A 14,637-nucleotide genomic window follows, 5' to 3' on the forward strand; every position below is an offset into this window, starting at 1 on the left:
ACCACTCACAAAAGTCTGTATCAATATGGCAGTGTGTACTTTCTGAATTGTTCCATTAGAGATTTCCCCATTAGGAATGAGAATTAATAGCTTTTAATTCATGAGTTCTTTCTCCTTTCCTACTCCTTAGTGTGCTAAAGATGAGTTTCTGTACTGGACTATGCTCACCATCCATTCAGGTGCATGTGCTCTGTTCTTCTGTGAATCTTGGGAGAGACTAGGATTTGGAACAACTATATCTCTACCATGAGTTAGAATGAGCATTACTCAACGTAATCAGCTCTGGCTGTTATAGCCTCGGATATTAGTCTGGTAAATTAGAAATCATAGATTTAATGTAGCCTTGCAAAGCTATTCTGAAAAGTTACCAGCCCTGGCAAAGAATCTACTCACTTTCCCTTTCACATGATGATGGTGATGAGACTATGAACAAGGTATCATTTCCTGGTTTAAATATAAAATTACTTATCTCAGTAGTGGGATCTTTTTTTCCTGGTGCAAGTCACCACCCAACAATACCTTGTGGGAGAGGCTGGCAAAGGAACGAAGTCAGTTCCTCCTGGCCACTGCCTGTTAGCGCATGTTTTTGATTCAAGTTGTGCCAGTAAAGAGAGACGTGTTTCACTCCTTTTCCCATAAGCCTCCTTTGTGTTTTGCCTCCTTTAGTTTTCACAGTTGATCTGATCTCGATGAACCCAATTGAATATTCAGGAACAACAGTCTATAAAAAATAAAGAGGGAGTGCCAGAACCTTGGGTGTGCTGCTGCGGTAGATGTGAATCACTTCTGATGTGCACAGCTGTCTGAAAGCATCTGCAAAAGCCTTGGCCAGCTCAGCGCTGGTCCAACTGCAGTAATCTATGCTGATGAGCAATAGCCCCTTCAAGCCATTCTGACAGCCAGAAATTGCCAAGACATAGGGGAACCCCTGCAATACCCCCATTTGTAGAATCATAAAATTGTAGATTTTAAGGCCCGAAGAAGGAGCATTACGTTGACATAGTCTGACCTCCTGCACAACATAGGCCATAGATTTCACCCAGTTATTCCTGTATCAAGTGCAAAACTTCCAGCTGAGCTGAAGCATATCTCTTAGTATACAGGGCTGGCCCACAACATTTTGGCACCTGAGGCGGGGAGCTCAAATGACTCCCCCATTCCCCCTCGCTGGGGCCAAAACTTTGAAAGGTCTCAATTCTGCCTTCTTCCTGTTCTACTCCTCTCATGGTACTGCTCTGCTACCTACCCTAATAAAAGAGAGCTAACAACTTAAAATGCCTTGTTCAAAAATTTTAAGTAACACTTACATTTGCTGTTCAGGCGTTTGAAAGTTAACTTTTCTTTTCTTCACTGGCATTTTTATCTGTTTGAATCATCAAACTGATGCTTTCCATGCCTTCTTGGTTGCAAAGATTTGAACTGCCAGCTCATGCTCTTTTGAGATGGTTGCAGGACTGACCAGCCTCTCCTGTGTCATTGTGGAGCATAGATGTGTTTTTATTAACTTCAGCTTGGAGAAGCTGCGTTCTCCACTGGCAACTGTTACAGGAAGTGTTAGAAGTATGTGCAGAGCAACAAAAGCATTTGGAAAGAGGGTGGTCATTTTATTTGTGCACATATGTTCCAGAACAGCCTTTGGAATTGATCCTGCTGAAATGTATCTTGAAAGGGCTTTTAGTTCATCACCTAAATCACTCGCATCAGTATCACGGATGTCGTCGGGTGTCAACACTGTCTCTAGTGCCCTGCATTGCTGGTGTAGGTCTTCTTCAGGTATAGTGAGGAGTTTTGGAATATCATACAACATCCCAAATATACTGCTGTGTTCCTTGAGCTGCATGAAACGTTCTTCAACTGACTGTACTGCACAATATAGCAACCTGGTTAAAGAATTCAACTTTGAATTGTTGTTTGGGGTCTCTTATGGGATTATCCCGTGCCTCGTAATCAAAATGTCGTCTTCTTTGGTGATTCTTGTATTGTTGAATGGGTGGGAAAATAGCTTCAGTGTGAAGTTCCTCTGTCAACTTCTGTGCATTTTTCAGAACATTTTGAAATCCCTCATCTGACCGGTAAGACTGTAGGTATGACTTTTGCTTTTTCCAGTTGTTCCATTGCTCCAGATATATCAAGGTCAACACCTTGGAGTCTCTTGCTTACTACATTTATTTCAAACAGTATGTCATGCCACCACACTAAGCCACACAGAAATTTGAAGTTATGTATGTTTCTGGTGATTCCATTTCCCTCTGCCACTGTTCTCCCACAAACAGTTCCTGTCATAGCATTATCCTCCATAATGGCAACTATGGCATCATCTATCTTCCCAATTTGGTGTTTGATAGGCTTTATCGCCTCCAGTCGACTTTCCCATCATGTGGCACTCAGTGGTTTCAGTGTCAAAGAGGATGTTCCCAGATGTTGCTTCAAAATTTGCCGTTGATGAGCTGATGCAGAGAAAAATACATAGATGCTTTGAATTACATTAAAAAATTCAGCAGCCTCACTAGAAGCTGATGCTGCATCACTGACCACCAAGTTCAATGAATGAGAACTGCATGGGACAAAAAAAGCTCGAGGGTTTAACTCTCGGATCCGTGTCTGCACTCCTCTGTTCTTTCCTCTCATGTTGGCACCATTATCACAGCCCTGTTATACCAATAAAATAAAAACCAGCAGGATCTTATTAAAGGGGATAAGACAAAATGTCGCATTTATTGTGAATACAAAAAGAATCTTAGTAGGCAGTCAGTTATAGCTATAACATTTCATTCAGTTTCACATTCATTCACACATTCGTTCATACACACACACAGGTTCTGCAGCTGCTGTATAGTTACCAGTCATGAATGTAGCTTGAGTTCGTGGCTTGGGTTCATAGCTTGTGACAGCTAACTGGCCAGGAAAGCCGGGCACAAGGAAGAGCTGGGTCTCTGTTGGGCATGCACCGATGCCCTTCAATGTTGGCAGCAGAATGTTACCCTTCAAAGTCTTCGATCTCACCCATCCTTTTTGTAGGCTTTAGTTGAATCCAGAGTCTATAGGTCTTGCTGTATCACGCTGCCTCTGGGTCCAGTGTGATTGATCACCCGTCAATTGCAGACATGACTTTCAGCCTGGGACCTGGCTTTGATGTTTCTTCAGTTGTACTTCTCTTCTTTTCTTTTGAGGATGGACTCCTCTTACTTTGTCAGGGCTGTTGTCTGCATCCTCAGCCGTTGGGTGTTTACACTTTATTTCATCAGGACAGGCTGGGGCTGGAGGTTGATTCCATCATCCATAAATACTTCATTCACACATCTAAACTAAACTAATGAGATTACAGGCTGGTTTTGCAAAAATGAAGGTTGCAGCAAGCTTTTACAAAATGCAGTGAGCATTTTAAAATGGCGTTTGAATTACAATATGGACAAGTGTAAGGAATGGCAAACAGTGCACAGAAGTTACCATGTTGAAACAGTGTAAGTTTCAGTGATTTGAGCAGCAATTGGATTGAAAGTGAAACTCAATTAGCCAGTTATTGGGGTAACCGGTTTTATGAATGAATGTTGTTTCATTCATAAAACTTTGCTTATGAAGTTATATTAATAAAGTGAACAATTAACAACAATTTCATTGATAAGTTTTACATGACCTCTCATGTCAGCTATCGCAATTCCCATATCTTCCAGCTTTTTAAGAAGCACATTTGTCATACCAGCTCCTGTAGTATCATCCATGTCAATAAATTCTAGAAAATGTTCTCTGACAGTCACCATTGCAGGGACATTTTCACTACGTTCTGTTGTTGTTACAAAACGCACCATTACAGTCATTTGTTCTGTATGGCCGATGTCAGGTGTGCAGTCCAGAATAACAGAGTAATATCTTGCTGACTCCAGATCTGCCACAATCTTCTGTTTGACTTTTGTTGCCAGGAACTGTATGATCTCATTTTGAATGGTTTTTCCAAAGTAGTGGTGTGTGTACATTTCTTGGGTGGTGACTCTTCTTAGATGCTCCTGGAGTACAGCATCAAACTCAGCCATCAGCGCCACAATTTTAAGGCAGTTTCCATTGTTTGGCACATACAGCTGATCTGAAGTGCCACGCAGTGCTAGGTTTTGGGTAGCAAGCATTCTCACAATGGCAATGAGCCTTTTCAGAACATTTTGCCAGTAAAGAGACTCCGATGCAATCTTCTCTTGATGCTGATCATCTATGCTGGCCTTTAACCTTAGTCTCATCTCAAGCTCTTTCCACCTATGGAATGCTCTCTGGTGATTTGCTGCCTTCTCATGGCTTGCCAGATTTGTAGCCAGATTTTTCCAGTCCTTTGTTCCTGTAGAACCCAGTGTGGCTGGAACACTAGACTGGAAGAGTTTGCAACAAAAACAGTATGCAGCATTCTTGGGTTTTGAGTACATAAGCCATGGTCTCTCCACTTTGTCACCATTGGGGATTTCATGCTAGTAATGTGTTGGATGGACTCTTCTGTTTTCATTGTCTTTGGGGAACATGAAGTTTTTCACTTGTTGTGGCCCATGCAGAACAAGGAAGTCCCTCAGGCTACTGCTCAGTGGGTCCACAGTCCTGGATCATCTAGACTTAAGGAACTAAACTTACCAGCAGCTGTTTCTTGCACCTCCACCACACTCTTCTCTGATCTACACTTTTCTTTGGGAATGGTTACATCCATTTGAGATGGAGATATGGATGCTGCAGTAGCTTCCAGGTCACCTGCACTCTGACTAACTGGAAGATCAGGCATCTCCTCATTACTCACATCCCCACTGGGGCCAGAAGACTCACCGTGAACGTTTGTGTCTGTGTATCTCAGAAGAGTTCCTTCCTGCTTAGATAGAAAAGCTTCCTTTGCTTGCTTTCTTTTTCTGAATGCTGCCCCAGAGGGGCATTTTCTTCTTTCACTCATGACTGCTGTTCTGTGCCAACTATAGTGGCTCTCAACACTCAGTTGAAGGGGACAAATAAGCAGCCTGGTAGCAGGGCCTGAGTGAGGGAAGATATCAGCGTCTTAAGGGTCTAACTGGCTCCTACTAATTCAGTTGACTGCCTGTTCTCCTCAGTTGGGTTCAGGGAAGCAGCAGGAAACAGGAAGCTTCCAGAAAAGTTGGTGTTAATCAGTCCAGGCTCCTGGAGGAGCTAGAGAGGTGCTATAAGAGGCTCCTCCTCCTCTCTCTCCTTGCAGCTGCTGCTGCTTTCTGTTATTCCCTCTCACCTTTTCTCCTGCTTGCCTGCCTGTTACGTCTCTTGTGCCCTCCTTCCTCCAGCACAGCACTCCACCATCTCTGTGGATCTAGAGCAGAGAGACTACATATGCACCAGCAGCAGACATAATTTTCTACACTCTGGGTCCTAGTGGCACCCCCCACAGTCTGGCACCTGAGGCGGCCTCCTCTGTTTGCCTCATGGTAAGGCCAGCCCTGTTATTTGTCTACACTGCAAATTTAACTTTGGTTAGCTCATCCCCATTAACTAACTCCAGTTAAAATAGCTTTGAATACATAGTGACTTGGTTTTTAACTCTGGTTAATGGCTCAAGTTAAAATCCATTGGTGTGCCTGGGGTTGAACTGGAACTGTTAACTGAGTTAAAAGCCAAGTTGCCATGTCTGCACTGATTTTTTTTGCACAAGTTAGCACTCACAGATCTGGCACTTTAAGTCTATAAGAAATAGAAATCGGTAACATTTGTATTGTAAGACAAAAACTCGTGTGTGTGTGTGTAGCCTTACATTGTATGGCATTATATTTTTATATGTACTGTTATAGTTTTAGCAACAACAATAATAATAGCACTTACAGAGTATATTACATTTTCAAAGCACAGTATAGTTTATTATTTAATTATTTGTGTGTATCTACAGTGTAGGGTATGAATATTAGACATATTACAGTAAAGTTGGATTTCAGAGCTACCTAAAGCTACACTGGAGAGCTACCAGTAATACAATCTAAAAATCTACGATAATTTTAACTTGTGTCTACTTAATACAAAGAATTTAACATAGGAAAACGATGATATATAGAACTCTACCGCTGCCATCTGAAAGCTGTTGAGCTTCATATCTATGATTACAGTTTTGTCATCTGAGAAAAAAGGAAAGAATACATACTGTGCTGATCACTGAGTATAAGGGGCTATGCACGCCCTGCAAGGTGTTCTTACAAAGAAGTGGTAACCACCACAAGAATGAAACTTGATTGGCTTGTGTCATGACACCTGTTTGGCCTATGTTATCATCAGTTCATTGAGACATCTGAATAGCGTTATTCATAATTTTCCTTTACATACTTTATACATTTGGAAGGAAAGACTTTACAAGAATAGTCTACACAAAATGTCCTTTTGCCTTCTTTCATGTTTATTGCTCAGGGAGATCCTGCAACAGAATCCATGCCGATGGACCTGTAAGTTCATGTGGACCTGTGTGTTATTCTTTGAAGAGCCTAACCCAGTTGGGGATGCTATAAGATAATGTGCTGAAAAGTGAAAATACTAGAAAGCTTTCTAATTTTAGTTGTCTGGGATTATTGTAATTTACAGCCCGATTCAGGAAAGTGTTCCTCTGGAAGTCAGTGGGATTTTAGCATGTACTTAATTTTAAGTCTTAGTAGGTGGTTTCCATGGGAATTCACAGAACAATAAAGCTACTCAGGTAATGTGCTTCCCTGATGAGGAAAGGAAAAATATATTGTTTTTCTTTGGTAGAAATTAAATTCTAGAATGATTGATTACTGATTAATATTAAGAACACATGTTAAAAGATAATTAAAGTTACTCTTTATTCCCCAATTGCTTTTAAATGAAATGATCAGTATTCAAGCATGAACATAACTTGTTATAATAAGTCTTTGTTTCCTTTTAAGCAAAACGCATTGGACCAAATTCATCCAAGGCTGAAATCAATGAGAGTTGCATCCATTATTGCCAGGACTGAATTTGAGCCATTGACTTCCTTTAGGCCAAAATTGCCAAACTTGGTTTCTTCTTCGAGTGCCTGCTCATGTCAATTCCATTCTATGTTTGTGTGCGTCCATGTGCACAGTCAGAGATTTTTGCCTTAGCAGTACCCGTAGGATCGGCTATAGCACCTTCTTGAGTTCCGTGTTCTTGCACTGGTATATTAGGTGCTGCTGACCCGATGTCCTCTCAGTTCCTTCCTACCGCCCATGACGGTTGGTTGGAGCACCTTGTCTGGCATCACAAGAGCATTAGCAGTTCTTACAGTCTATTGTTCTGTCTCCTTTGTTGTTAGTTGATAGGTATTTAGTTAGACCTTTAAGTTAAGTGTTAGAGTAGTTGTTCAGAGTTAGAGTGATTGGCCCAGCCAGGGACCCATCTCCGACTTCTGGGAGCAGCAGGGGGTTCTGGCCCCTTGTAGGGTCATCCGTGCCCGAAGCAGGCCCAGTGGAAAGGCCGATCGGCACTGCAGACATCAAGCCAGGCCCCGGCATCTAAGGGCAAGCCAGTTATGGGGCTGCCCACTAAAACAGCAGAGCATTCCCAATCCCTGGACCACAGGTGTTGGTCCGCATCACCGCAGCTTTGGTCCCTGATTAGAAAACACAGGTCCCTAAAGCCAAGGTCTCCGCCTGCAAGGCACAGGACACCTGAGTCACAACGCCAATCCCCGTACCCATCGTACTGTCAGGCATCCCACCAGAGTTCGCCACTTCACAGATCTCCATCACCTAGGCGGTCTCCCAGGCGTCAATCCCCCTTGGTGTGGGATCGTTCCCAGTTGCAACACCAGTCTCCAGCTGCCTGGTACCACTCTTTGTGCAACATTGGTCCTCACCCTGTCCTTACCGGTCACCAAAGAGGGACAGTTGGCAGACTCAGGCATCTGTGGCTCCTCCCTGGTCACCAGAAGGGCAATGGTTCAAGCCTGAAGGGGAGTTCAGCCCCTCATCTATAAAAGGCAAAATGCCACTGACCCACAAGAGCAGTGCGGCTCCTGCAGCGGTGGCATGGAGGTAGGGGCAATGGCCTGCTCAGTGGCAGTACTGGAACCCATGGGGGGTACCTATTATGCCGGTTCTGTACTCCCACCATTCCTCCCAGGCTGCATCAGACAAGCTGCCCCTGGCACAGCTGGCACCCGAGTCAGCACAGTGCCAAATCCGATGCAGGGGCAACACAGTGGGCCCCAATGAGCAAGAGGCAGCCGCCCCTCCCCCTGCCATGCGATCATCTTCTTCGTCTCTGGACAAAGCGGTGGCGGGCCCCTCGCTAACGAGCAGTACCCCCGACGACTTCTGGGAGCACCAGGCCCTGCTCAAAAGAGTGGTTGCCAACCTGAACTTGGAGGTTGAGGAGTTAGCGGAGGAGTCCAACAACTTCGTTAATGTTATACCCTCCTCCATCCTGGGCTGGATCGCATTGCCCTTCCACCCACAGGTCCTTAAAATTGCCTAGTCGGTGTGGCAGACCCCCTCTTCCATTCTGCTTACCTCCAAGAAAGCGGAAAAGAAGTACTATATCCCCACAAAGGGGTTTGAGTACCTGTACACCCATCCTCCAGAGTGATCCTGGTCGTATCTGCCGTGAATGAAAGGGACAGGCGAGCAACATGCCAAAAAATAAAGACGCCAAGAGGCTGGACTTGGTTGGCCGGAAAATTGATTTGACAGCCAGCCTGCAAGTTTGGGTGTCTAACTATCAGGCCCTGCTAGGCAGGTACAGCTTCAAACTGTGGGACTCCATTAGCAAGTTTAAAGAGGGCCTTCACAGGACCGAGCCAAGGAGTGAGCCGCCTTGGTGGACGAGGGCAAAGCGGTGGCGAGAGGCGCCTTCCAGATGACCTGGGACGCTATGGACTCAGCGGCCAGGGTAGTCACCTCTGCGATGGTCATGAGATGCAGCTCTTGGGTATAGTCCTCTGGGCTGTCCCAGGAGATGGAGACTACCCTTCAGGACCTTCTGTTTGAGGGAGCCATGCTCTGACCGACGCACAGCTCTACGGCCTTAAAGACTCCCATGCCACCCTCCGTTCCTTGGGCCTTCACACCCCTCAGCAGGCTAGAAAGCCTTTCTGTCCGCCTCCGTTGAGGTCCTGGGGTGTCTCCTGGTCCATCTCCTACAGGAAGAAGGACAGAGACAAAGGATTTTAATGGCTTCACCTTTCATCTTCCTGTTCCTCTGCCCAGCTTGGTTCTTCCAGAGGCCAAGGAAGCCAGAAGCAGGCGTTATGAGGATGCACCCGAGGATGGCACCCCAGTCACTTCCCAGGATCCTCCCCCCTTTCCTCAACCGCCTGCACTCCTTCCGGTCAGCCTGGACGTGGCTGACCTCGGACCGTTGGGTGCTCGACATAATATCTTCACCCTGCAGTTCGTGGCCGACCCTCCCTCCCACTCCCCTTCCCCGTCCCTCTTCAGGTACCCTTCTCACGAGCAACTCCTTGTTCAGGAAGTCAAGAGCCTCCTATGCCTGGGGGCAGTAGAGGAGGTCCCTCCAGACTTGAGGAAAAAAGGGTTCTACTCACACTATTTCCTAATCCCAAAAGCAAAAGGGAGCCTCAGACCCATTTTAGACCTGCGCCACCTCAACAAGTCTCTCAGGAAGTTAAAGTTTCACACGGTCTCTCTGGCCTCCATTATTCCCTCCCTGGATCCAGGAGACTGGTATGCTGCCCTCCACTTAAAGGACTTATATTTCCATTTTCCTGGGGCACAGGCATTTCCTCCATTTTGTGTTGGGCCACTGCCATTTTCAATTCACAGCACTGCCCTTCCATCTCTCGTCAGCCCCAAAAGTGTTTACAAAGCGCATAGCGCCAGTGGCTGCTTATCTGAGGCTCTGAGGGATGCAAATGTATCCATTCCTCGACGACTGGCTAATAAAGGGCTGGTCCCGGCATCAGGTGCAGCGGCATCTCAATCTGATTTGCTCCACCTGATTTGCTCCAACACCTGGGGCTGTTGATAAACGAGAAAAAATCAACCTTAATGCCTGTACAATGCATAGAGTTTATTGGAGCAGTCCTTGACTCTACTCAGGCCAGTAGAGTCTTTTTCCCCGAAGTTCAGTTCCAAGCCCTGGCAGACCTGATCTCATGCAAGCTTACCCTCTCACCACCGCTCTCACGTGCCTACGATGATTGGGCCACATGGTGGCCTGCACTTAGGTAGTCCAGCACGCGCAGCTCCACCTAGACCGCTACTGTTGTGGCTGGTGTCGGTCTATGTCCCCAATAGACACAGCCTGGACTGTGTGGTCAGGGTCCCAGTCCACATATTATTGTCACTCACATAGTGGTGAAATCCTACATCAGGGTTGGAAGAAGCCACACAACTCCCCGAGGCCAGGAACGCTTTGGCAGATTGCCCTCAGCAGGACCTTCTCATCCCGTCACGACTGGTCCCTCCATCCGGAAGTGGCCAGCTTCATCTTCCATAGGTGCAGAACTCCCCAGGTGGACCTGTTCGTGTCCAGGCAAAACCGGAAATGCCACATTTTCAGCGCAATTCGGGGGATCGACAGAGGCTCCGAGCCTGTTGGACACTTTTCTGCTTCTGTGGTCTGGGGCTCTGTTGTATGTCTTCCCTCCGGTGTCGCTGATTCACAGAGTCCTCATGAAAATCAATCAGGAGAAGGTGAAGGTAATCCTCATAGTACCGGCTAGGCTGTGCCAGCATTGGTTCAGCATGCTGCTGGACCTCTTAGTGGCTGTTCCATTATGGCTGCTGCTCAGGCTGGACCTGCTGTCCCAAAACCATGGCAGTCTTCTGCATCTGAACCTGGCCGCACTGCACCTGATGGCTTGGCTGCTACATGGTTAAATGCGGAGGAGCTGGAGTGCTCAGGGCCTGTTGGGCAGCAGAAAGCCCTCCACCACAGCGACTTACCTGGCCAAATGGAAGCGGTTCACTTATTGGACCTTGGACAAAGGCAGTCGACCTGAGCGGGTCTCGCTGCAGTTGATCCTGGACTACCTTCTGCATCTCAAGCTGCAAGGCCTGTCCCTTTTCATCTATCAAGGTCCACTTGGCTGCTATTTCGGCCTTCCGTCCACTGCTCGAGGGCAGGTCAGTTTTCGCCCAGGACATAACTGCCATGTTCCTCCAGGGCCTTGAGTGCCTCTACCTGCACATCAGGGACCCCATTCCACCCTGGGACCTGAATCTTGTGGTGTCACAGCTCACAGGACCCCCTTTGAGCCTTTGGCTTCCTGCTCTCTCCTTCTCTTGTCCTGGAAGGTCCCGTTCCTAGTTGCAATAACATCCGGCCGCTGGGTCTCCAAGATGAGGGCGCTTACCCTAAACAGTCTTATGGAACCACCCTAAACAGTCTTCTGAAAAGACCGGGTCCAGCTGCGGCCACACCCGGCTTTCCTGCCCAAGGTGGTCTCGCAGTTTCATACGGGCCAGGACATTTACTTGCCTGTCTTCTTTTCAAAGCCGCGTAAGGAGGAGGAGGAGGAGCATCTGCAGCATTCCCTAGATGTCAGGAGAGCACTAGCCTTTTACATTGAAAGGACCAAGCCATTCTGCAAGTCAATGCAATTGTCGTCACAGTGGCCAACAGGATGAAAAGTCATCCAGTGTCCGCTCAAAGAATTGCTTCTTGGATCACTGCCTATATTCACTGCTGCTTTGATTAGGCAAAGATGCCACCTCCAGCAATTGTCACCACCCACTCAACCAGTGCGCAAGCCTCTTCGGCAGCTTTTCAAGCCCAAGTGCCTATCCAGGACATCTGTAGGGCGGCCACCTGGTCAGCCATCCACGCGTTCATGGCCCATTACACATTTACCCAACAGACCCAGGGATGATGCAGAGCAGTATTGTAAGCCGCTAAACTGTGGACTTTAAGCCCACTTCCAAAGACACTGCTTGTGAGTCTCCTAGAATGGAATCGACATGAGCAAGCACTTGAAGAAGAAAAAATGGTTACCTACCTTTTTGTAACTGTTGTTCTTCGAGATGTGTCGCTCATGTCCATTCCATTACCTGCCCTCCTACCTGTTGTGGGTTGCCGGCCAGAAGGAACTGAGAGGGCATAGGATCAGCAGCGCCTAATATACCGGTGCTTGAGCGCAGCATTCAAGAGGGCGCTACAGCCGACCCTATGGGTATCGCTAAGGCAAAAATCTCCGACAACTGTGCATGTGGGCGTGAACATTCCCAATGGAATGAACATGAGCAACATATCTCAAAGAACAACAGTTACAAAAATGTAGGTAACTTTTTATTTTTTAAGCTGAGCACCTAACTCTGAAATTTGGCACCCAAATAAATTGATTTTCAGAGGAGCTGAAGACCTGCAGCTCCCACTGACTTCAATCAAATTAGGAAGTCATTTATATTTAGATGTAGAAGTATGTACGCAGTTGTCTAAATTTTAGGCACCCAAATTTTAGGGACACTGTCAACTGAAAATATCACACTGTGGCCTAAAAATGTTTTACTTCTAAGTAACAGCTAAGGCTGTGCAAATCCTGCAAACACCTACACAAGTGAGTAACTTTACACCCAGATATAATGGAATTACTCACATGTGTAAAGTTACTCACATTTTGAAGTTTTTTCAGAACTTCGGCCAAATGTTGCTATAACTGAAAGAGATGTGAAAGAAGGGGTGGCTTCCCAATTTTTAGTTTATTGACTTCATGCATTTCACAGCACTTTGAATAGTTAGTTTTGCTGTTTGGTCTCTCTAATCAGTAAGTCAGTTTCACTTGCTTGTATGAGGTACAGAAAAACATCTTTAAAATAGGAAAATGTGATTTGTAAAGCATAAAAACTGCTGAGCAGACTCATGGAGCTGTGAAGCAGTTGAAACTACTTTCAACTTACGTTTTGAAATTCACTAGCTCTCAAGATGTCCCTTTAATCTCTAAAACAAATCTGTCTCTTAAACAGAAACATCAGATAAATGTGACTGTGCAGCATTTTTAACTTTATCAGATTAGGTGAACTGAACACTGCTTCCCTATGGTGGATGCACAGCAAATTCTGCAACTATACTCTTCCTGGGACTCCTTATTTTCTTTTTCTTGTCTTTGATAGTAATTGGCTCCTTAGAAACCAAATATTTAGTAATTTCCTTGTTAAACAATAGGCTTGGGTTTTTTTAACTGTACATTTAGTGACATTTAGATATTCTTGTAACAGCTGAACACATCCTTCTTGCCACATTTTATTTTATCTTTCTTGTTATGTTGGCACAAATCACTGTAGTATCTGAATGTCTCTAGATGTTCAGCACCGATACATTTTGTATAACTTTCTAGAAATAATGTACTAGTCAGTAATTAATGTCTGTGGCTGTTTTTGGAGTTCTTAGTGGAAAAAAATTGACAAATACATATGCAACTGATCTATTACCAGATATAACTTAGAATTAATTGTGAAGTACTGTGAACAGTGTCCACAATTCAAGAAGGATGTTGAAAAATTGGAGAGAGTTCAGAGTAGAACCGTGGGAGTGGTTAAAGGCTCAGAAACCATGCCTTAAAATGAGAAACTCCAGGAGCTCAAGCTGTGTATTTTATGAAAGAGAAGATAATGGAGTGATCTGTTTATTTTATCAAAGAGAAGATTATAGGGTGACTTGCATCAAACTCTGTAAGTAGCTACATAGGGAACAAAACTTTTGACAATGGGCTCTTCAATCTAGCAGACAAAGGTATAACATGATCCAGTTGGTGGAAGTTGAAGGTAGACAAATTCAGACTTGAAATAAGGCACATATTTTTACCATTGAGCGTAAATAACCATGGGAATAACTTACTCCGAGGTTTGTGGTGGATTTTCCATCATTGGCAGTTTTTAAATCAGGAGTGGATGTGTTTCTAAAATATATGTTCTAGTTCAAACAGGAATTAATTTGGGGAAGTCTATCGCCTGTCTTATGCCGGAGGTCAGACCAGATGATCACATTGCTCCCTTCTGGCTTAATGATCTAACAATCTATATACAAGTTACGTTTTAGAGAACTTTGGCTTCTCTCCCTATGCAGATTACAAAGACTGTGTTGAGCTGAGTAAACCGTTTGAAGATTACAATCTTGATACCACGTAGTTAAATGTTCTGCTTTCAGATGTTTTGGAAAGTCCTTAAAACCCAGCAGCGCTAGATACAGTTTCCCTGTGGTTTGAACAGCTGATGCAGAACTGTCTTGAGCGATTTTGACACAAATACGGAACATGCACGTTATTTATTATTTATCATTTATATAGCAATATAGATACACAATGCACCTTATAACAGTGAAAATGCATATGTCAAAAAGAGGAAATAATGTGTCCTAGGAGTTATTAATCATTATCATCATCATCATCATACTTGGCACATAAGTAACAATTTTCATTCTCAAATCATTTTGTAAATGTTAATTAATCATCATACCTCTTTGAGGTTGACAAGTAGGTATTATCACACCCATTTAACAAACGAGGAAGATGAGGCAGTGTGACTTGGTCAAGGCTGTAGGTTGATTCACTATCAGAGCTGGGGTTAGTTCATGTGAGCTAGACATATGTTTAGACCACGTCACGCTCTCAAACTAGAGGCATTTTTATTGTACGGTACAGGTAAAACAAGTAGCAGACAAGTGGGTTATGAGAGGATTTTCACAGACACATGCTTCCTGGAAACTGGTTAGCTTTAAGTAGTGAGTAGGAGGGAG

At 44.9% G+C, this 14,637-nt stretch overlaps 1 protein-coding gene across 4 annotated transcripts in view; it reads left to right on the forward strand.

The window, feature by feature from the left end:
• Nucleotides 1–14,637, forward strand: part of NFKB1 (nuclear factor kappa B subunit 1) — a 96,838-nt gene that overhangs the window by 35,116 nt on the left and 47,085 nt on the right. The window lies entirely within an intron of this gene.

This window comes from Lepidochelys olivacea (genome assembly GCF_965140295.1).
Source record: "Lepidochelys olivacea isolate rLepOli2 genome assembly, chromosome: 4".
In the NCBI taxonomy this organism is placed as follows: Eukaryota; Metazoa; Chordata; order Testudines; family Cheloniidae; genus Lepidochelys; species Lepidochelys olivacea.